We start from the raw sequence: 23331 nt of genomic DNA, 5'->3' as shown, positions 1-23331 counted from the left end.
TTCAGAACAGCAAAAAAATTGCCGAGCAGCTCGACGTTGATGTTAGTCTGCCCACTATTCGAAGGCGACTTCATGAGGCAGGACTGAAGAGTCACGTAGCCGCAAGGAAGCCCCTCCTTACAGCAACTCACCTTCAGAAACGGTTAAACTTTGCCAACCGTCACAGAAACTGGACGTCGCACCAATGGCAGCGAGTCCACATTCTCCACTTGCTGGAATCAGCGCCTCCGCGTCTGGAGGGTCTCCGGGTCCAGGTGAAATAAGAAGCTAGGAATGCGCATGCTTTTTACGCATTTCAAATTTGATTTTTTCTTTCTCTGTTCCGGAAGGTGCGATGAGGACAACGTCCTGAACTTTTCTGCCAGCAAACGTGTCTCTGTGAACGTGTGGGGTGCCATCAGCTACGCAGGTCTTGGCCCGCTGTACCGCATTCCGGGAAGGCTGACAGCTGAAGCTTACATAGAAATTTGTAACAGCATTCTTCTCCCATATGCTCCCATCGCACAGCTGGAGTGGCCACCGCGGAGTCCGGACCTCAGCATAATTGAAAACATTTGGGTGATTATAAAAGCTAACCTGGCTCGCATGCATCCGGACAAAGGGAGTCCAGAAACATTGTGGCAAGCGGTAGAAGGCGAATGGAATCGCATTCGAGGAGACCCGGCCATAGCAGAGTCACTCTATGCATCTTTGGCCAGCAAGAATTGAAGACCTCCAAAGGAAAGGAGGGCGCCCTATCAAGCATTGATAGAAAGTCAATGCACGTCTGAAGCGGGCATTATCGACAGAGTTTATGTTGCATGTTATGGATGAGTGCAGCGTGCTGAAAATTATCCTCTTTTTCTGCAGTGAATAAAATATTGATCAATTCGTTTTGACTTTTTAATAACAACTTTTGCGGCTGCAGGCAAAGAGTATAAACGAACGGCAGTGTTGAACACCGAAACAATTGATAGTATTATGATATTGTAATATTGTAGTTACAGGAAAGTGAAGGCGCATTAGATGTCACCCCTGGTACAGAAGGGAGTGAAGAAAAGGACGGAGAAAGTGCATAGTAGAGGGCACCGGAACGATACGGGGGCACTTCAGACTATTTTCGTGCTGTTAATGTGAAAGTGCTGATTCGAGATGTCATAGATCAGTATCTGATCTTTAATCGGTTGACTTAAATAATCCCAACCATGAGTATTCAATTATCACCCCCCCAAGAATGACATAGATCATGCCTTGACTTTCTTGATTTTCCTCCATTCACTCTATTGCTAACCGAAATTCAGGTGTGCAGTTATCCCTTATAGCGAAGTATCGGAGCCCACGTAAACAATGGGCTAGAGAAAGCACCTTTCCATTCCTATGACCGATTACCTTGGGTGGTTTTCGGTGTCGTTTTTTTTTTCTGGACGCTGCCACGTCCGCCGCTTTCTCCTGCCGATAACTCATGTATCGCTTTTGCATTAATAATTTCGATCAGCTGGGAGCTTCAAAATTTGCTGCCGTCGCAGAGCTAATAGATGCGGCAGTGTGCAGTGCAAATGAGGAATTAAAGAAAGTGAAACCTTACACTATCGTTACTGAGAAGACTGCCCGTTCTTTGTGGAAGAGCCTGAGTGCAGCGGAAGATATAGCGTAACTTTATTCCTGAAAGAGAAAAAAATGCCGCGCAAGGCGCCTTTATCTAGCATAGGTGGACGCTCGCACGATTAACTTCCAATTGATTGCGTCCGGTCTAGCAGTATACACAAGATTACGACACGTGCGTATCTGTCTGCTGACGCGTAAAAAAACAACGAAATTTGGGACTTGCTAGAAGGGAGTGACAGCAGCTCAAGGAACAGCGAAAAGTGAGAGGGTAGCTACTTTGATGTTCTCCTCGCCACGGAGGGTGATGACGTAACGTGGCGCTGCTCCTTTCCTCGGTCGCCGCTCGAGCGATCACCTTCATATTGATCGCCACTGTACTTCCCATCATCCCCATGATGGTTGAACGATCGCGGCGCCAGATTTCCCTCTAGTTAGACTAATATGAAACTCTATGGGGCACCTCAACGGGCACCCTAGCAGACGCTGGAGAAGAACCCCCTCATCCCACACTTTAGCCCCCCCCTGGTCACAGAGTTTCCCACAAAAATTACTAGACGGAACTCTGGCGCTAGTGTCTACGGGAGCTGCAATGGGAGCGTTTGTCCCAGCATGGGAATTATGGAAACTACATGGATTTGCCTAATCTTCGTACTTTTGGCTTCAAACGGCTTTCTGACTTCGTAAACTCGTCATTTTCAGCAGTGTATTGCGTAATAAATAATTAAATAAACATCATTAAAATTGCCCGACGGCAGGTTTCGAACACAGGGACTCTAGCACAGAAGCCTGGTATTCAAACCATTAAGCCACGGACGCATGTATCGACAAGTGAATAAAACGCCCTTATGAATTTATCGCGGGATGCCGGTGCCTTGAGACGCTTGACGCGTTTCGATTTGGCCACCTGGACAAGCTCAATCGTTGCAATTAATAGCAATTGTACGCGTTCCTGGCGTCTTCTGCACTTCGAAGAATATAGATTGAGCTGAAATATACGACAATAAGATTAATATAGCGTAACATACAAAGCCACAAGAACGTCTGAATGCACAAGCACGAAGATCAGACAAATCCATGTACTTCCCATCATTCCCATGGTAGGACAACGACTGGAGCGCCAGAGTTCCCTCTAGTAATTTTTGTAGGAAACTCTATGCCCCTGGTAGTGCGTAGTGGGGTATAGTCTAGTGGACAGAAAGCCGTTCTCTCACTGAGGCACCGCGTGCGGAAAAGGTTTGCGAGGGCGCTGCGAGCAAACTGGATTGGGGTGGAGACGCGATTCGCGGCATATTCAACGCAACTTCACTGTGGGCCCTGAGACCGAGTGCGCGCGCACGCTCTGATAATACTGACTTATTTGCACTGCACATTTATATCGAGACCTTTCTGCTGCGTATAAATGCTTGAGGTATCGGGGATACAGCATGACGTCCTCAGTTTTGCTTTCGTTGTCAAATGCGTCGTCTGCAAGCGAGCGCGCGTTCGTTGCGCGGACGCTCGTGGACGCCCGATTTTCTCGCAGAAAGTCTCTACAGTAAGATTTTTTTGTGGTTTTACTTTCATTGGTGCGCCCGCGACTCTTGTCTCCTGGTACCAATTGTAGCTTGAGCCAGATGAACTGCTGTTTTGAAATTTGTTTTCTAAATGTAACAAGCAATTCTTGTCACAGAGGCCGCCTATCTGCTAATTCAGGCTACGGAAGAAAATGTTATTCATATCGTGTCATTTGACGCGCGCTTCTTGATGGTGGAATATTGATCAGGGCCAATGATCAAAGAAAACAATACTATAGTGAAATGAACCATGTTCATTAGGTGCGTGGCACGAAGAGATGCAGATGACCAATGCACTTCTAGGTAAATCTAAGGGCACGAAGACATAAATAGCCACGAAATATATGCAAGAGAAAAATTATCAATTATACTTAATGCACTGATTGAAGAAGTAAAAACTCCAGACTGGAATAAGCGAGTATCCTTTGAAAGCTGCCTCAGCTCCAGGTGAACCAATCGACTTTTCCAGAAAAGGAATCAAGGCAATTATTGGACGTTAACATGAACAACAGTGTTAGGGACACTGTGTCGTCTATGTACTCAGACTGAATCGGGGATACCGAGAAGTCCTTACCAAAGTAATCTCCGTGGTTCGTCTGGCGATCTAGCACCGCGGCTATGGTCTCAGCCGCAGATGGGGTTCCTGCCTTGACGGAAGCCGCGAGGGTCAAGGAGTTGTCTCTCCCGTTCACGGTGCTACTGCCAAGAGACGCCCTTCGAGGTACGCAGCAACGTCCACGCACGTTACGTACAGGTAATCCTTGAATTGTCTGTCGACGCTCGCCTTGCGTCGGCCTTGGTGGAGTTCATGACTCGTGTGCTTGGGTATGGGGCTCGCCTTGATCGTGCTTCTGAACTCGGGTGAGAGTGGTCATTGCCTACGGAGAGCGCGGAACTCCGTTTGCCGTTCCGGTCCAGTTGAGAATGGCTGTGCCCGCCGTCGTGTTATGTAATCTGGCTTTTTGCGGAGCTAAAACTGTGTCCTACAGCCCCGTAAAGGTGTTGTGCATTCCGAGAGCGCGAGCTTCTCGGTTGAGGTGGTGACGGTGAGACCCAGGGCCATTTCGTACGCGCCTCTGATGATGGCATCGACTTATTCTTGATTTTGTTTGTTTGGTAAGTGGTATTGATACCTCACGCTATACGTCACTCTAATGATCACCAGGGCCAGGACGAGGCGGAGCATGCGCTCTCGTCGCATGTCGCTACGGCTTCTTGTTATTCTTTTGATAATCCGCGAGATCTGCTTCGTGGTGGACCTGAGGGTTTGGATGGCGTGGGAGGTTTTCAGGTTGCAGTGGATCCAAAAACCCAGAATCCCGGTCTCATTGCTCTCCGTAATTTTCTGGCCCCCTCAGTATAGTTCGATGGAGCCGGGAGGCTGGCAGATTCCTCCTCCGTGCATCCGGATCCCCTCGGACTTCTCCAACGCGAAACGCATACGTCTAGCTGCCGCAAATCTCGCCACAGCTGTGGCGGCCTCCTGAAGGGCTGCCTCTTCTTGTGCGAACGAGTCTTGGTGGCCCAGAGCATGATGCCTGCATACAGGGCATTACCCGGGTTCGGGATCTACCGCAGATCTTCCGCAGCGATGTTGAAGAGAATCGGGGAGGCTATCGACCCTTGCGGCGTTCATTTGTTGGACACGTCGATCTTATCCGATCGAGTCTGGCCTATTCCGATGGTCGCCATCCGGTCCGTCAGGAACGATTTGATGTAATTCAAGATGCACTCCCCGTGGATGATGTCGTTCAGTCCCTTGAGGGTGACCTCGTGAGATATGTTATTGAAGGCCCCTTTTATGTGGAGCGCGAGCAAGCAATGTTCTCGTCCCTTCGAGACACCCTTGAGCACTTGGGATTAGGAAAGCCTCTTGCGGAGAGAGTCCCGGCCTGAAACCCAGCATGTATTGCGGGAGGAGGTCACAGTCATCTACGTAGTGCTGGAGGCGGGCTTGGATGGCCGTCTCGTACAGCTTGCCGAAGCACGTCGTCAGCGAGATGGGACGTAGGGTCTCGATCGTGGCCTTCTTTTTGGGGTTGTGAATGGCCACGCTTTCGGGGTGTTTCCACTCGTCCGGTACGTGGTGCTTGCCCAGAGTTCTTCGCTAGGGTATTCGGTTAAGTCTAGGATGTGTATCGGGCTCAGGTTTTTATTCATGGCGTTGGTAGTTTTGTCGGCCCCGGGAGTGGTGTTGCGCTGTGAGGCTCGCGCCGCAACGTACACCTTTTCCTCCGTCAACAGAGCGTCCATTTCTAGTCTTGGTTCCCCTTCGTAACTTAGGAGGCAGGGTCGCACAGGGTCGCTAGTTAGGCATATGCTTTTTAGGGCGTCAATCAGGTCCTGGCCGTTCCTGGGGAACTTGGGAGTGATTTTTTCATAATTGCAATCCACGATAAAGCGTGGTGAATTTCTGATTATACTGACGCTAATTACGGCCGTGCCGTTACCTTCGCCTACATTGCGACCATTTCTATATTTTTTTTTGTCTCAGTGAGACCAGCATATTAATACCTTTCGCGGCTCGTTACGATGCCCTAGAGGCGCGGAAGAGCCATTTTTTTTTCACAGAAAGGCCAGTCAGATGCCCAGATCCCACGTACGCCAAACCTGTGTGAAATCGCCATCCAAAAGAGACCTCGTCTTTGAAATGAACAATGCGATTCATATTTGCTGTGGTACTTTCGATAGCCCATTGCTGCGGGCAAGAGTACCTACGATCAGCAAATTTTAACGACACTGTCCGTGCTGCGATGATAAGCCATGGACACGCATGAACATGACAAAAGGAACAACTCCATACTTGGTCTAAGCTCGGCTAAGCTCGGTGTATATCACTCAGATGTGTGACGGAGCGTGTGGGTTCCTGTCGGCTTTTAAAATCTTGCATTTTCATCGTGGCGTTAGCGGTTGGTTTTAGCTACATGGGCGTGATAACTGAAAGGGTCCTAGCGCCACCTCACCGTTGCAAGGTGCCCATACTTGAATGAATGCATTCTTGTGTTTTACGTGCCAAAACCACGATTTGATTATGAGCACGGCGTAGTGTTGCACTCCGGATTAGTTGTGACCACCTGGGAAACTTCAACGCCTATATCTGTTCACGCAAGCTTTGGAGCTCTCGAATGCGAACGCATGCCTAAAGAAGCTGTTGGCGCTACACGCATGCGCATTGGCGAGATGTCGTTCGTTACGGGTATCTCAGGCTTCGGTGCCCCTATGTTGGATCTCCCCGATAAGTGACAACGGTAACCGTATGCAAAGTCAAAAGTGGCCGTTTTTTCCGCGCATTTTATCGCCGTAAATAGTGCGACAGCATCACTCACATGACGAAGATGAAGGAAAACGGCAAAACTTTATTTTTTCAAGCCACGTGCCGGCGCATGGCTTCATGGCGGAAAAAGACCGGATGGAGCAGTACATCCCTGGGGCGGGGGGGGGGGGGGGGGAGTATAAATTCTGAAGCAATGATCGCTCAAACTCACAAAACACGCATGCCCAGTTCTTGCTCCGCCTGCCCAGGCAAGCCCGGGCTACACTGTATAGCCACAGCGGATTCGAAAAACGCCCTGCAGTATTTGTATTTTGGTTGAAAAAGTTAGTGACCGAGTGGTGCAAGCGGTGGCGGACTTAGATTTCAGTTGTTTGAGCAGCTGAATGGGCCTAGGATTGCATCTTGTTTACCGAGTAGCTACATGTAGCAGGTAGGTGGGTACGCTATAAGTTCGCTTATGCTTTGAAATTAGCATTCACTTTAAGAACCTTAGCGCTAGAGAAGTTCAAAGTAATAATTTGCATCTTTGGTGCTGCATGTGGGCTCGCCGAACAGTCAGTTGGTGCTACGTTCCTCGAGGACGTCGTCGGATTTGAGAAAGATGTTATCAAAGCTGCCGCGCTGCGTTACAGGTGGTTTTCGTAGAATAACACAAGTGTCTTAGGTGAAATTATATTTTTACTACTTTCAGTACACTTAGATCACCCCGCATCGTACCCCACACAAAGCTCGCCATACCAAAGCGCTCTCCTAAATGTGTTCCAAGATTTCGGTGCTAAGAACAGGCTTTGATGAGAACGACCCGCCCTGGTGCATACTGGTTTGGGCGTTTCGTTTGCTAAGCGCTAAGGTGAAGGTAATGAATCGCGGCGGCAAAGACCGCATTTTCGGTGCATACGGCATTCGGTGCATGTCAAAGAACCCCAGGGGGTCAGAATTAATCTGGAGTTCTCTACGGCGTGCCCCAAACTCATGTCGGGCTCGTTGTGCGCAAACTCGCGGTATTTCATCGTTTTTTTTTTTAATTAGGCGCACTTTCCTGCTTCCGCTGCCTCCACTGTCCAGCTTTGTATGTCTTAATGCATGTTTGCGTTTGCATGTTTTATTATAGTGGTAACAAGAGTAAACGAGCACACAAACAATTTGCCTCTTCGGCAAGAAGAATAGAGAAGTATCTCGCGACTGGTCATTCAGGATAAGCACGAAGCTATGATGACACGCGCAGGTAACGAACGGGTTAGTTCAATTCGAGTTAGGAAATTGTTTGAAATGACAACAACCAATGTGCGCTACTCTCGCATTCGCTCATCGATGCGACTCCCGCAGGCACTAGTATTCAGCCGCGTGGGTGATGCATTACGATAACGGCGCGTGGAGACGCCGTGAACACAGAATCGTGTGCCGTAAGACAGAAGGCAACGGGCAATTTTTCCGGTGGCACTTCACTATGTATAACCTCTTACCATTTGTTCTAATAATTGAACCTAGTGCAAGTATCCCGAAACTGCTAGAAATAAAAAAAAATCTGCAGGTTTCATATTCAGCGCACAATTCTTTATCACTTTCGTTCCGCCCTTCTGTTTTGTACTACTCGTGTACGTTATTACTGTTGTAATTTCCAAACGGATCCTCTGAAGTTTACGCGCTTACCTTTACCAGGAATCACGCTCACCGTAGCGAAATTTGTAGAAGCTTATATTCAGAGCCTCTTACACCATCAGAAGAACCACGGCTACATGTTTTAAAATGTCGATACCGGCATCCATAAAAGTTGGCCCTATATTTCAGTACCAAAACGTATCAATTGAAACAAGACAGCAGCCAGCTAACGTATTAGAGGTTAGATTGCGCAACATTTCGATGAGACACACAGAAGAGAAACACCACAGAGCGCTCGGTCTCGTCAATATGTTGCACAATCCAACCTCTAATGCGTTATACCCACACGGCCAGTCTTCAAGTTTGGCAACTAACGTATTATAATTTCCGTAAACAACGCTTTTCAAGGATAGTGTACCATGCAGTGCTTCGTGATTTTCCTCTGGAAATACGCGAGGCTTGACGCGTGACCTCAAGGCAAGTCACCACGTGAATATATCTTCAGTAGCTGGTATTGTAATAACTTGTTCTCTGAAGCGTACTTCCCTAATTAGCACTCTGCTTAGTTACTTTTTCGAGAAACATTCGGCAGATTGAAACAACCATACTCGTCACGTGAACTGATCAGTTTTCAACGCTAGTCTTTCGACGTTTTACGCCCAATATTGGCCGTATGGTCACGTGACGGAATGTCATCTCTCGTTTTGTTTTTGATCGCTGTCACCCGTCGCATTGCAGACATCGAAAAAGATGTGTCAGAAAATGCCTTTGACATTTTACTGCTGCCGCCTTTCCCTTTTGTCACGCGCCTATTACTCGAGTGAGAAAGATTGGAACAAAAAGAAAGTTTAACAAGTTCCCTCTTTCACTCGACTTCTGTCCCTCAATCACTGCACGAATCAAACATGATTGCTCTTGCACCGGCGATACACCCTGCGTGGGCTGCCGACTGCGTCTGGACGACCGCACAGCACCAATGCCTTCTTCTGGACCTGTTTTCAAGGCTGCATTGCCTTTGGCGCTTGCAGAGAACATTTATATTTGCTGGGCCCCGTAGCAGACATGACATCAACCAACAAACGTCCCGGCTCCTGGAATGGTTCCCTCTGCTCTGTGCTGCGGTGCAAGGACAAGGGCAGTTGTCAAGCGAAGTTCTTTTGTATTCCGCCAGGTGAGATGCTGTTTGTCTTTCTGCTTCTGAACCGTCTGTCTAGTTTATCTAAGCGTGAATCCATACGCCTAACATTAAAATGAATCTAATAGTTCTGCGGAAACCCGCAAGGAGGAGCGAAGTATTTAAAGGAAAATGACCCAATTGTAGCAACTGCTACAGGGGAAACTCGTACGGATTCCTCGAAATAAAAGCCTCGCAATTAAAGAAAAAGTCGCCCTCGTCCGAGACTCGAACCCGGGACCACCGTCTTTCCAGGCCACCCGCCTTACCAGCAAAACTAACCAGGCGGCTAGCAGGACGAAGTCGAATTTGTCAACAACGCTTCTATCTTCTGCAATACGCGCTCTAAAGTGAATAATCAAGCGTTTATTATTAAAGAGTACCCTTTGGCTTCATAGGCTTGTCCATTTTCTCTTATCTGTAAATCGTCCTCTCTAAATAACCCTGCAGCAACCTTATACGGGGTGTCACAGATAAGTTTAGCTAAGCTCTTGAACAAACATAAAAAAAACGAGAAACGAAAACAGATTAAGAACAAACGCGTTTCAGGATGAATTTAGTAGACCTGCGATATTCAGTCGTCAGACTTCGGACAACCGAACACCAGAGGTCTTAAGATCCTGTTTCGCACTATGTTTTGTTGCTCTTCTTTTTCGTTAAAAAGCTTGGGTAAAGTTATTTGCACGTTTTTATTTTTTTTTAGCTACACTAACATTGCCTATTCCAAATACCGCAATTCCAACCCTTGATATATATTGCTTGATGAGCCGGTCAATACTCTTATGACGCATCAAAAAGCTTACCTCAATAATTAGCAGAATTCCGTTGTTAATATTTTAATTAGTTACATAGCGGTATACGTTTCTATCTATGAATTAGAGTCGGCGAGTTTACAAGGTACATCCACTAGAAAAAAAATTATAGAGACCGCAGCACTTGCGAGGCAATAATTTTCAACGTGTGCAACAAAATGCGTTGGCGTTCCACTTACATTCCTAAAAAACAAAAACGTTGGCTTATGACTTCAAGAACAAAAGTGACTGGAACACATATTCGTTTTATTTCGTCAGACACCCTGAAAATTAATAGATCGAAACATTGCAGTACATACAATTCGTTCTAAGTGGGTACGTCTTGCGAATTCATCGACCGTAATTCGTAGATAGAAATATGTGCCATAAGAAAATAGAGAGGACATTAAGCCTAATTTTATTAATTTGTCGAAAGAGCTGCTGATATATCGTGCAAGTAATGGCGTCCTCGAAGCGTAACCTAGATGAAGGGTTAAAATTGAGCATTTTACAACAAGCAATTTCTAAATTTTGGGTAGCTAAAAGAACACCCACTGTATGTATAAACACACACAAACACACGCGCACGCACGCACGCACACGCAGGCACGCACGAGAAGAAAGGAGGTTTGTGGAAGGTTTCAAATGAAAACGGTTTGTGAGTGGTGGCGCTGGCTGGTACTCCTTGGGTTAGTTCTAGCAATAAAGCATGCAAGCCCCAGGAAGTGGATAGTAGAATGGCGCCGCGGCAGCTCAATTGCTAGAGCATCGCACGCGTATTGCAAAGACATGGGATCGTTCCCCACCTGCGGCAAGTTGTTTTTGCAGCCACTTTCATTGCCATTAATTTATCATTTCTTGAATTCAAGTAGTGAGTACGAGTAGTTTCCCCTGTGTTGTCCTCGGTGTCCTTGTTGGCTTCTTATGCTTGCTATATATATATGCAAATATACAGACTTCGTTTACTTTTTCTCTTCCTCTCCTCGTGCCAGCTGCACGAGTGCCCGAGTGCAAGTGTACGTCATTTTATTAATTCGAATATATATACATAGATATTTCATCCTAAGCGACAGAAAAAATACTCGACAGCTCAATGAACATGCATCATACACTCCATCCTTTGGTGCCCTGCCCAGCTCGTGGCGAATTGAGAGGCTTACTCTCAACCTCAACGAGTCTGCCCGCGAGGCTGCGCGTGGCTTTAGCGACCGCGCTGCCCTCGGATCGGGCGACTCTCTCAGCAGACACAGAGACGATCTTATCACGCACGATGAAATTACTAAATTATTTTACTTAGAGAGAAGGGTTTTCCCGCCGCCACATTCCAAGCTAAGCAGGCCGCAGGCGGTCACGCTCAGATTCTTGCAAACTAACTCCTACCCAAATCCGGCGTCCCTTAACAGCATGTATCCCGATATTTATCCTAATTGTTCTGGCGTGGCCTGCGGTGAGGTTGCTACTTTGCCTCATACACTCTGGGAGTGCGGGTCGCTGTGCCCGAAGTATACCAAGGAAGAGTGGGACGCGCTCCTGCGAAGTCCGGTTTTCGAGGACCAAATCATGGCGGTCCAGCGCGCCCGCAATCGGGCCGGCAGACTAGATCTGTCAGTCCCGTCGTGGGATTAGTCGGGTGCGCGTTTTATCGCGTTTTGCTGGAGCCAATAAACGTTTATTCACTCATACACTCGCTCACTCAAAACCACGTGACTGAGTGATGACGTCAATCCTATTAAGGGGAGATAGTACACGGACAAATGATATTAAAGTTTTTTGGATATTATGTCAACTTCCGCTCGCGACAAACAATCCAAAATTTGCACACCTGTGTAATGTGTCTTCGTCTTCCCGACGTATGAGCCATTGCATTTTTTTCTTGCTTACGGGCGTAAGGGCCATTGCTGCTGGTGATAGATACTTGATTTGTGCGTGTTTTCTATTGAAACATACGCTGTTCTGTACGTCGCATGCGTTATTCCAATGCACGCATGCGCTATTTGCTTGACTTTGCTGGCGGACACTTCACTTTCGGACGGACACGAGAAATGCCAACCACCAAGAGGCTCAAAGCTTCCTTTTTAAGATAGAAGCACCTTAATTAAGGTCACTTCTTACAAAAAGAAAGAAGGTACTAGATCCACTGTAGTTCACTGTATACTGCTCCGCTTTGTGAAATCCGTGACGCTGTAATTCGGCGAGTTTTCGTTGTTCTTTCATTTTGCGTAACTGAAGCATGGCACAGAAAAACAAATCAAGCACAAAAAGAATTCTTGCGATCATACACTAAAGGCAACGTCGAAGAGAGAGTACGAATTTCTCCCGATTGCTTTTAAGGAGTTGATTATCATCATCACCATCACCACCACCACCACCATCAGCAGCAGCAGCAGCTGCGTTCTCAACGACGAAGTACGCGTGCGCCACGCGCCAATCGCCGACGCCTTGTGTTCGACCAGTACCCTTCAAGGGTGTGACCTGGCCTAGTATTACTTGACTTTATATTTTTGTTCGTCGTCTTTTCGTCCTTTCTCGGGCCTTTACTCCGTGGAGTGTTTCTGCGCAAGTCAGGTCAGCATAGGGTGCATTTTTTACTGTGCCATGAAGTCTTCGCGTTAGGTGGCTTCCGTTGCTTTTCTTTAGTTGGCTGGAGAGCTTGCTTTGTTTGCAGCGGCGTCAACTGATTCACAGTCTTTGTTGCGCAGTAGCGCAGTTGTTGCGGGAATGAAGGCCAGCAATGCGAAAGAGGCGGAACCCTGGGAAGGCCCGAAGTGACCTTTGGGTGGAGGAGGCCCCCAGGCGTTAAAGCTTGCTAGAAGTTTTTCAAATAGCCCATTTGTACTAAGTATACACTCCTTTGTGTGGGGGTAAAGCTTGTCATATAAATTTGCCTCATCGGTCTCGTTACGGAACAGTCATGGGCGTTTCCCAAGGGACACTCGCAGCGACCCTGTGGTTTTTCTGTTTGGCGTGCGCCATCGCTACGGACATCGACGAGAGGGATGGCGGCTATATCAATATTTTGGTATCAATCGAGCCGGAGGTCCCACCGGACGAAAACATTATCCGCAACCTAAAGGTACGTGCTGGAGGCTTCAAACTTTCTTTAAAGCTTATTTAGTAAGCTAACAGAACGTATGTTCAACGACCGTCGTTGCATAAAACTTGATTAAATTCTGAGTAATTGTGTCCCTAGTCTCCTGATGAACTCAGGCCGACAGCCGAGAGCCCGCTCAAATTTGGTTTTTTGGCCGACCATACTTCACCGAAAAATATGCACTGCAAAATGCTACATTTAACGCCTCATGTATTGAAAAACGTAATGTAATCGCCTGTGTGGCATAGGTCATCAATAATGAAGCTATAGGGGCTTTCGGGCAACTGAGATCTTACTTTGTTCCCGGGCTTTAGTGAAGGCTACAGGACAGAACACACAAAAGCTTGGCGGCCCGAAAAACCTATGATTACCAGAGCATAGTTGAAGTTACAAGTTTCCGTCGTTAAAAGGACACTACATAAGAATGTTATGTGGTGCTAGCAAACGCTACGTACAAACAATACAAACAGTACTTTTGTTTGACAACTGAACTGCTCATTGCGTTCGGTCTGTTTGAGTTGTATTGTGCCGACCGCTTAAAAATATACTATTCTCTACTGTTTTCACTACCGTTGTAGTTCTACTTTTTCCAGTATGTTCTCAGTGTTTCCAGTGTATTTTTCAGTATGTTTTATCAAGTTATGTTTTCAGCAAATGGCTTCTGTATCTTCATTATTTACTCACCGTGATATGTTATGTAATGTAATCTAAAGCCCTGTGTAATACCTAAAAAAGGGCTTTTAGGGTACATGAATAAAAAAAGTGGAGTTACACTGAAACTCATTTGCAATAATTTGTCATTCGTAGGGAGAAAAAAAAAATTAGTTGGACTGAATATTTTGCTCTCCTGTATGTTTCCTCAATGAATGGTTACATAAATTTCGCCTACAGTTACAATGAAGCTTGCAAGATAGCGGTACCTGGAGACTCAAAACAGCAATTCGCTAATAGGCGAGGTATTTACCGTTTTTTTTCTTCGTCAGAAAAATGAAGTGGCACGTGCAATTATATTTCGTGCTTGTAACATTGCTGCTGTATCCCAAGGCCTAGAGAGTCGTAACTCGTGACTCTGGTCGTGCAGGCCCTCCTGGAATCATCATCACGGTTCCTACACAGAGCAACAAACGGTCGAGTATACTTCAAGTCATTCGTCATCGAGGTACCAAAATATTGGCCGAAAAGAAAAGTGGATCGTCACCTAGGGGCAACGCAGTTCCTAAACAGCGATGTGCGAATCGTGAGTTCCAAGAGTTGCGGATTCCAGGAGCCTTGCACGGTGACGTCACAAGGCTGCCAAGGAAAGGGAGATTACGTATTCATTCCAGCGCAATATCTCCAACACCTGGGGCCCTTAACGGCGGAAACAAATGAAAGTGCTGGTAAGGATCTTTTGTTGCATTTACAAGGGTCTTAGTGTGAAAAAAAGACAGCAGCACATGCTGGAAGCTGCATGAAAAATACATAGCGCGACAGCGGTATTCACCTCCTTATTCAGAAATGCATCTTAACTTGGAGCCCACGATTGACTTCATATAAATGACGCCTGGCGTGAATATGCAAAGGACGCTCATTGCGTACCCTTCGGCGCAATCACGGGAAGCGTCATCTGTATAAAACAGGGCATGAGCTTAAAGTTAGGATGCATTTCTGAATACGGTGGTTAGTGTCAACACTTCGCAAAACGTGGTAGTCCGGAATCACGTCACCTCAAATGGTAGCAGATAAAAGCGGTGCTGCCGCAGTTATGTGTTCCTACGGGACCCGAATGTTTTTTTTATGAAGTCTGGTTATCTAAAGCGACCCTTCTGTGTTTATGAATTTCAAGAAAACTGGTTTCGCAACATAAGTATCGGCGTCCTGATTTATGGATGGGTGGATGGGTGGATGGGTGGATGGATGGGTGGATGGATGGGTGGATGGATGGGTGGATGGATGGGGGGATGGATGGATGGATGGCACCTATGAAAAATCGAGCTACATTAGCATACGCTGAAGAGGATGAAGGCCGAAAGCCTGCGCGCGCTCACGACACATTCATTAAATTACTTTACGTTCTCATTCTCATGCGTCGTTACTTCCTATGACTTGTTCTTTCCCACCTAAGCTCATAGCTTACAGTGCCTTAAGTCTACCGTAATTAACAATGCCTTAACTTCGCTTTAGGTAAGCACAAAGGTCGTAGGTCCAACTCGCAACAAAAGTCAAGGTTCGTGAGTTCGAGTGCCCCATTTACCTGGGTGGTAAAAGATCTAAATTACAATGCCTTAATTCCAAACGTCGTGGCTTCGACTCCTGCCAAACGTTGAGGGTTCTACTTCCCCTACCCCCCAAAGGTCGCGGTTTCAACTGCTTTGTCTGATTCTATGGTAATTAATTGTGGCTTAATTACATTGCCCTAAATAACACCAAGTATCGTGGGCTTTGCTCCCACCAAAGGTGGTGGTTTCAGTTCGTTTATTTAAGTCTATGTTCATTATAATTGTCTTAATAAATCCCGGCTTAATTAACACCAAAGGTCGAGAGTTCGACTGACACCAAAGGTCAAAGGTTCCACCCTCCCCTTTTATGCCATTGAATTTACGTGCCATTGAATTTTAGGGACGCTCAAGTTTTTGACCCATCAGCCATCCAAGGCTTTGGCCTTAATAAAGTGAATGTTTGTTGATTAGTCTTCCGAAGCTCAGGATGTTTTAATGCCGCAGATTGCTTACCAATGATGCATAATAATGCGGAAAACGCCGCGAAACATATTTGTCCTACTTTTTATTTATGTGCAGCAAAGGTGTAATTGTGCGCTGGAAGCATGCTGCAAACAACGATAGGTTAGTGCGATAGTGATTACTCACTGGTATTGCTGAAAAGACACATCCGGGGCACAGCTTCAACAGAGTAATTATTTGTCAAGCCGATGCTCCCGCGTCTTATGTTCTCTAAAGCGCTGAGTCCAACTGATTTGGCCATACACAAGTCGAGGCTTTCTTTTTAGCCAAACCAAGCTAAATGGTAGAATATATTAGTAATCATATCAATTCTGTTCAATCCGTAGTCCTATCAATAAGGTCTATTCCATTCAACGAAGTTTTGTTACACCTCCTGCACCTATTTGTGGTCCGCTGCACCTAGTCTATCAATTGTAGGAGCTACAGCAGTGGATTCTCTATTCGCGTCACCGAGTGGAAGGTGTACAGGCACGGTTATACCGTGGTGCGGTGCGCCATTCATCCTGGCAGAGAGTGGGTGCAGCCATGTGCAACACAACCAATAACACCTGCACGTTTTCGTTTATGGCGCCGTGCACCTTTAATAATTAAAAAAAAAAAGAAACCTATGGAAGTGCTGGTACCCATCTACGGAGCAATTATAGTGGATAACGTGCTGTTTCTCACAGGGAGACCAGAAAACCCTCGGTATGCACTCGCCAACTCGCGCGCATACAAGAACACTAATGTACGGCGCCATACAATGAAGGACGGCACTCGCTGCCTTTAATGCAGCGCCTCTCGTTAGCGTGAACCTTTTTACGTCGTATTACGCGCACAATAACGTGCAAGCGCTTATGCAGTATAAAGAACTGGGATTTTAAACGATAAGTAGGTGGCATGCAGTTACTGCCGACCTGCGTGCAGTAATTTCATTTACTACACTTGAAGCATCAATGCTTCACTGGCAGTTCACGCTACCTACAAATTTACTGCGTAGCAGTTAGGCTTCAGTTGGTGGATATCTTTCGATGCGTCGTCCTCACAAAAAAAAAAAACGATACTTGAGTAGTTGAAAAGCAAAGCTTCAGTGATAGAAAAAAAAGTGTATTCCTTGGTATCAAAATACAACTTGCACTATACCGCACCCATTTCAATAAAGAAGCATAAAACACGCATCCAAACCACATCATTCATGGTTAGGAGCTCGTGATAACAGTACGATGCACGTAGCGGTACCCGCATGCATTTCACGGTAAAGAATACTGTTATGCAGGCTGCCGCTGCGACGGCAGCTTGCGTTGTGGAGAGTGACATCAACAAGCCTTTCATATATTAAATAACCAGCCTAGCAGCGGATTTAATTACTGTTGCAGCACCGCTACGGACACAAAGCCCATGGTTAGGGCTCCTGAGGAGCAGCGTGAATACGATAATACGACCAGCCGCTGCATGCTGCTAACGTTACCGTTACTCGCATTACCACCATTACTCTGAATTACCATTACTACTGCTACTCTAATGCAATAAAGCATTGCATCTCAGGGACGGGATGGCGAGTCATTGTTTTGCGAATTTTAGTGCAAATTGTAAGTTACAATTTCGGCTTCAAAGGCGGACCACATGGTCGATTCTATCCCCATAAATATCTCTTCTCACTTCCACCAACATCTGAAGGCATTTGCTAGGCGGTTGTCTGGCCTCTTAATGTAAAAGAGGAGGCATTCAGTACGCGGAATTTCTTAAATCTTCAAGGTGTGATATGTCCATTCAGAAAGAAAGCTAAATGTTGTTGGTCCTTTTGGATGTGCAGAAGGCGGTGCCGGAATGGTTGTTCGTGCATGGCTCTCGTTACATGCGGGATGAATGCGCTGAAGTTGCGTTTGAGAGCTGAGAAAATGTGTGTTTTATTGCGGGTGACTATTTTATTACAACTTTTTTTTTCAGCGTATACCTTCGTGCACGAGTGGGCGCACCTAAGGTATGGTGTTTTCGACGAATACGGTACCAGGGGAGACGATTCCTTTCCAGAGACCTACTGCGTCGATGGCGAGGTGAGCAGCAGGATTTCAGCTTGTTTGTGGGCAAGGCTAGACGCATGGGCATGTTGGTAACTTATTATGAAAACACGCCCAGTGCAGAAGACGGAGACAAAGACACCCACGGCAGTGTTTTAAACCTTTGTTTGTGGAGTTGCAAGCCACCAGATGTCTCTCAGGTTCCGAATAATATTAGAATAAAGCTCTAAATTATCTTTGACATTGCGCGCTTTTCAATCCGTTATGTGGTTCTACAAATTTTGGAAAAAAGCTTGAATGCAAAATATTTTTTTTTTTTTGCTTTGAGAAACCCAAGTAAGGTCAAAGCAAGGTCACGCTCAAGGACGCCATCACGTTTCAATAGTGTTTTGTCTGCGAAAAATGTGGGCAGATCTCCGAGATATTGCAGTGTAAACCATGTATGTACATTGCGAATTAAGGCGACTCGATAGGCTTGAACCGGTCATAGGCCGGATATCATGCGAATTAGGGCGGCCCTTTGGTTAGTACTAGAAATTCGTTAAAGAACACCAGATATTGTCCGAATTTAAGCAGGTTTCTAGCCTGGTACCGGATACAGTACAAAGAAACGCCGTACATATGGTTAATTAGGGCGGCCTGCGGTGGCAGGTAATGGTACGCGAGGGCAGTAGTGGACCGCTACACATACATAGCGTCGTTGCCATGGCGTCATCGTCGTTGCTTCGTTGTTAGTTCGTCACCTTCATGGTATTGTGACGTTCTTTCATTGTCATTTTATCGTCATGGTTCCGTCGTCAAAAAAATTAAGGCTATTGCCACCAGTTTGCTTGCGGCAGCTGGAGTTTAGACATGCACCTTGCTGACCGCGAATACAGCACAACAGAAAGGGTAACACATTTTCGGGGGCCGCCGAAACAATACGGGCTTCTCTGCCACAGCGACGGTCGGTGAGGGGAAACAAATAAACTCGGCCCAAAGTTTTGAGCGCACACTAATAAATCGCACGATGCTTCATTCTCCACGTGATGCACTACTCAATTTCAAAATTTCGTCACCACGCCTAATTTCCTGGCGTCCTAGATTGCGCTTCTCTTCCCTTGGAATCTGTTTTGTAACTGGTACACCACCGCTTTTCCGCCCTGTGCAATTAGACCTGCTCAGCTCCATCTTTTTTTACTTAACATCAACTAGAATATCGGCTATCATCATCTGCTTTCTGATCCACATCGCCCTCTTCCTGTCTCTTAGCTTTACGCCTAACGTTCTTCCTTCCGTCGCTCTTCGTGCTGTCCGCAATTTGTTGTTGAGCACCTTGTTAACCTCCATGTTTCAGCCCTTATGTTAGCACGGAGAGAATGCAATGTTTGCACACTTTTGATTTCAACGACAGTTATAAGCTCACAGTCAGGATTTGGTAATGCTAGCCGTATGCGCTCTAAGCACATTTTATTTTCCGTAAATTTTCTTTCCGTTATCTCAGAGTACACGGCTATATAATTCAGTGCTGCTGAAACAGCTATTAGAACAATTAAATAGGCGACAACCTTGCAGAATCATTAATCGGGCATCTAAGAAGCTTAGTTTGTAGCATGTTGGAGGGAAAGACCTTCCAAGATTCAACTCTTAAAAATTCAGTGCCATTCCCCACCGTGATGCTAGATGAGAAGCGAAGCTGTGTATGAGGGCTCCTTAATGGAGAACTGTCCATTGCCGTGCGTCAAACGCTCTATGCACAAAATTTGTAGGCCAGGCGCGACATGACGCTCCTCCACGATGTTGGGCCTCGGAAGATAAGGAACCTAGGGGTATACGCACCCATTCACTGTTGCAGAATGTGGCACGACATCATTTACTAACGAATCGCGGCACGTAGAACAGACACGCAGTTCACCGCACTCAGAGGGCACACAGCGCTTCAACGTAGCCAAGGCGATCGTGCGTTGGTCGACGTCCCGCACTGCAGTAGTGGTTCTGAGGTCACTCGAGAAGCACAAGCGGTCGCACAATACATAGGCCACGCAAAATTTGTTAGCCGAAAACTTCCTCTGAAACCTGGCCGTTGCTCCGGTGAAACGTTTGAAGATTTCGGGATCGGGGTCACATGGACGGTTCGCATTTCTTTGCGCTTCGTGGTCCTGGCGGGTTGTACGCTTATAGAACCGCCACCACAGCAGTGCGGAAGGAAAGGAAAGGTGATACGCAAGCGCTTGGACCGCCGACAAACAGAGGGAGGTGCGAACGTAGACATGGCTGATGCGGATCAAAGGGTAGCGTCTGTTCTTTTAAGCTTATATTTCATACGGGTAGCATATGAACCTAAGATGTTCAACTTATTTTTGCTAGTTGGCGAAGTGCCTAAGGCCTACATCCCCTCCTCCGCGGTTCAGCCCGGTACTGCACTATCTCCGGGATCGGCCCACGTATGGTGAGAAATTCTCGATGTACATGGCTTGATAGACGCACGCTATTTTTTCCAGAACCTAGCGATATACAGCGTGCCTGTAGGAAGCACCTTGAATATATTTAACGTACACAATAAAGACTCGAGGTCTTGTGGAAGTAGTTTCGTGGACTATTCATGGCCAGCTACCATTATTTATGGGGGTTGCGGAAACAATCAGATAGTGCTTCATCTGGAGTGCTCTTTCCCACGTTATCCGCATCAATTTGGATTTCCGCCACATCTTCACGGCACTTCCCTAAGCAGTGGCAATTTCACACGGGGAACATAAATAGACATGTCCCACGGTGAGCTACTTGTCGAATATGGGGCATGTGGTAGAGCGGAAGCATATATTTCAGTTTTTTAGAAGCTGAAGCGACGTTCAGATTTTTCGTTTTGTTTTAGGGTAATCTGGTAGCACCAACTTACATCTGCGCAAGGACGCTTCATGCAAATAATGTGAGATAACTAATGGCCTCTCCCAAAAGTTCCAAGGCAGTGTTTTGTCTGGCTTCTCTTCACGTTCGTCTTTCGGGGTTGGAATTGTATTTTGTAGATTGTTTCCATTTTCTTAAATGATTACTTAGGAACCGGTGACACACATCGCATGAAATTTCAGTCTCCGAATATCCCGCGTTAAGTAACACGGCGACCGACCTCTGTGCTGTAACGTGCTCGCATGCACAATTCTTATGTGGGGAGGCACGTGGTGTTTAGAGGTGGCTGATTCTGGGACCCTATTGCACCGAGTCCCTGCCCTGCCTAAATGTTTGGCGCCATTTAATGGCACGGTCTCTCGATAATGCTTCGTCTCCATATATGCGTTAAGGCTAGGTCCATACCTGACTCATTTTTTTAGCCTCACACATAAATGAACGTTCTCTCTCCGCTCAATTTCTGCGCAACACGTCACATAAGTTACCTCCAACTAAGTGTGTCAAGAAGCCAAAGAGTAGGTTGCTAAGCACATGTCTGCGTGTAGGGAGCGTACATTGAAACCCATGCAGCAGTGTGTCTAAGTCGTGGATATAAAGTACACAAATACCGTGCTTTTGTTTCGCTTGAATCGCATAAAGAAAGAATAATTCAGACCTGGAATTTCACCGACAATTGGAATACAACTAAATGTTGCCAAACCCTGTCTTGGTAACGATGCACCGAGAGAATCATTTTTAATACATTGTTCAGCATTACCGAATGTAAGAAATACAAATGTTCAGAGCTTGTGGTTTGGAAATATGAGTCACCCTCCTCGAAAACTCAAAAGTAGACTGCCCGATTTCCATTGAGCAGCATCAAAAAGTGACGATTCTCTTCAAGTTTTTAGAGAGCATGATTGTGTACGTCGATGTCTTCCATGAGTTTGCGAGCTTGCATGTGTCAACTACAGATTTGCAACAATATTTTTTAAGCATTTATGATTTTAAGGTCAGAGGTTATGCTACCCTATATTATCAGGCATTTGTACAAAAGTGATACCTACGTCAACTATATTTGATAACTATTTTTTCGTGGTCTATTCCTTGAGTACGAAGTGAAGGCGTGTGCTCACTGCCAGCCAAGGTCAAAATGCAATTGCATGTAAGGCCCGGTTTCCTATAGCTAAATTGCTATTGTGAGAGACTTCTGCAAGCGGACGCTTTCGATTCTCAGTTGTGCAGTGTGAATTTTTTGGATCGAAACAGCAAGCGAGACTCAACCTGAATCTCCCGTGAAAAAAGAAGCTGGTAAAAAGCTGTGCTCGAACAAATCGAATAGAAAAGGAAACAAAAAAGAGCGTGTGATTTAATTTTACCTATGTCATTTGCTTGTAAAACTGTTTATCGTGCAACCTAAAAACATCTGAGAGACTTCGCTGTCAACCACCGTTTACTGACCTTGTTCAAGACAGCGCGTTACTTTCCCCATGTTTGGGCCCAAGGCCCATGTGATTTTGTGTCATGGCACCCACCTTGTTTTGCTTTGTTTTCCTTCTGCAACTAAAACATGAAATCGTAGACCATCCGGGGCGCTCGACGAGGGCCATCCTCGGGCTGGAGCTGAAGAAGGCCTTCGATAACGTTTGCCACGATGCCATATTGCGACAAATAGACAAGCTAAACATCGGACTGCGAACGTACAACTACGTCCGAGACTTCCTCACGGGAAGAACCACTCACATGCGAGTGGGACAACTAGAGTCATATCAAATCAACATAGGGAGCTCGGTCACCCACGCAGCGCTCGGTCATCTCGCCGATGCTCCACAACCTCGTCCTGCTGGTGTTACCCGACCTATTGCCTCAAATCGAAGGACTGCATCACATGCTCTACGCGGATGATATTACGATCTGGACGACAACGAGCAGCGACGGAGCAGTCGGGCAACGTTTGCAGCAGGCCGCCCAATGAGGTAAAAAAATTCATGGGAAAGGGACTCACCTGCACGGCCGAAAAATTCGAACTGCTGCTATATAGACCGGTCAGAAAGGGGCGCCCACCTAAAGGCTACAACATGCCCCCCCCCCCCCCCCCGCACCCGGCAAAGGAAGAGATCCAACTAAACACATCAAACTGCCTACCCATCCCAATGGTAGACAAGATCCGGGTACTAGGAATGATGATAGAACATAAGGGCGGCAATGGCGAAGCACTTCGCAAGATAACGGCAAAGGCCACCAGCACGGTGCAGCTCACTCGGCAAATCACCAACAAACACGCGGGTATGCGGGAAAGCAGCGTCATACGACTCATACAAGCCTTCGTCATTTCTCAAATAAAGTACACGCCAGCGTTTCACAACTGGACGGTTGCGGAGAGAAACAATCTCAACGCCCTCATACGCATGCGCAAGTGTGCCTTGGAACTTGCGCCCGGAGTCAGTACAAACAAGCTCTTAGAACTAGGCTTGCAGAATACGCTCGAGGAACTCCTGGAGGCGCAACAAGTGTCCCAACTCGAGCGCCTATCCAAGAACCGGCCTGGGAGACACGTGCTCGGAAAACTCGGCATCACATACCACACGCAGCACGGCATTAAAGTAGAAATTCCAAGAACTATACGCGAGCAACTATACGTACTACCATTGCCTCGAAACATGCACCCCCAACAACACACGGGGAG

The 23331-nt window shown here is 46.6% G+C and overlaps 1 long non-coding RNA gene and 1 pseudogene across 1 annotated transcript; both read left to right on the top strand.

Annotated features, from left to right (window-relative positions):
- Nucleotides 1-12817: 12817 nt before the first annotated feature.
- On the top strand, nucleotides 12818-18405 carry LOC129384425 (uncharacterized). The gene is made up of 3 exons (XR_008612146.2): nucleotides 12818-13048; nucleotides 14148-14445; nucleotides 17713-18405. It is a non-coding gene; the product is annotated as an uncharacterized lncRNA (long non-coding RNA).
- A 1627-nt stretch (nucleotides 18406-20032) lies between these two features.
- Nucleotides 20033-20211, top strand: LOC126529811 (U2 spliceosomal RNA; annotated as a pseudogene).
- The last annotated feature ends 3120 nt before the right edge of the window (nucleotides 20212-23331 follow it).

The sequence above is a fragment of the Dermacentor andersoni genome, chromosome 9, assembly GCF_023375885.2.
Source record: "Dermacentor andersoni chromosome 9, qqDerAnde1_hic_scaffold, whole genome shotgun sequence".
Classification (NCBI taxonomy): Eukaryota; Metazoa; Arthropoda; class Arachnida; order Ixodida; family Ixodidae; genus Dermacentor; species Dermacentor andersoni.
This window is presented reverse-complemented; position numbering and strand designations above follow the sequence as displayed.